The sequence below is a fragment of the Frankliniella occidentalis genome, unplaced genomic scaffold, assembly GCF_000697945.3.
Source record: "Frankliniella occidentalis isolate FOCC.00 unplaced genomic scaffold, Focc_3.1 Scaffold182, whole genome shotgun sequence".
In the NCBI taxonomy this organism is placed as follows: Eukaryota; Metazoa; Arthropoda; class Insecta; order Thysanoptera; family Thripidae; genus Frankliniella; species Frankliniella occidentalis.
Window position 1 is genome coordinate 108,420 of NW_026267308.1, and position 481 is coordinate 108,900.

Here is a 481-nt window from a genome sequence, read left to right on the forward strand (position 1 = left end):
TCACGCGATTTGCTGAAGAACATGATCGAATGATGTAGCGGGCCTTAAACCCGTCGTCTTTGAGTTTGCCCCGTAGACACGAGAAAGGGATGTAACGGTAAAGCACCGCGACTACAACCTACCCTTCTGCTTAGAAAACGTCTTTTGAGGGTGGGGGGAGAGTTTCTTTCCTATATTGCGGTTTCTAGGCCTTTTCTACAACTTATTGTTCACTATGGCAATTTTTAGCTTATTTTCGTCAAAAAAAGGCCCTCTAGCGCCTAAACGGTTAGAGATAGAGCAAAACGGACGAAAGTGTCGCCCAGTGGGCTCTACTGTGACGAGTTACCCCTTAGGAGTAAAAAATTACTTTTCGGGGGAATTTTTGAACCTTTGATACCTCCATTCACACCCTTAGGGGTGGTTGCCAGGATTTGCCGTACGCGTTTCGTTCTCTAGGAGTGGACCTTAAAATACTCTGAAAATTTCAAGTCTCTAGCAC